The sequence below is a fragment of the Nestor notabilis genome, unplaced genomic scaffold, assembly GCF_000696875.1.
Source record: "Nestor notabilis isolate BGI_N333 unplaced genomic scaffold, ASM69687v1 scaffold25495, whole genome shotgun sequence".
Lineage (NCBI taxonomy): Eukaryota > Metazoa > Chordata > Aves > Psittaciformes > Psittacidae > Nestor > Nestor notabilis.
Genome location: NW_009930949.1, coordinates 3,957 through 4,179, shown reverse-complemented (window position 1 = coordinate 4,179; position 223 = coordinate 3,957). Strand labels below are relative to the sequence as shown.

General features: G+C 54.7%; 1 protein-coding gene across 1 annotated transcript in view; it reads right to left on the bottom strand.

Annotated features, from left to right (window-relative positions):
* The window catches only part of LOC104406617 (regulation of nuclear pre-mRNA domain-containing protein 2-like), a gene marked incomplete at both ends in the record, with an annotated part of 4,651 nt that overhangs the window by 1,432 nt on the left and 2,996 nt on the right, over positions 1-223 (bottom strand). The gene's annotated exons all lie outside the window — the stretch shown is intronic.

Sequence of the window (223 nt, the reverse complement as noted above, 5' to 3'; positions counted from 1 at the left end):
CGGAAGAGCCCAAAACGCATCTTAAACCATTCAGCTCTGTTTGACCCTCGGGTTTCTACAAAGAGCTTCAAGTTGGCAGCGGGTTGAGGCTCCAGCTCCAGGGTGAGGAGCTCCCCCAGCTCTTCCTGCCCCTCATTGCACAGCAGGAGGTGGTTTTTACTCCTCTCTGCCTTTACCTTTCAGACACTTGAGTGTCTCGGTGCTGCACACGTCCACCCTCATG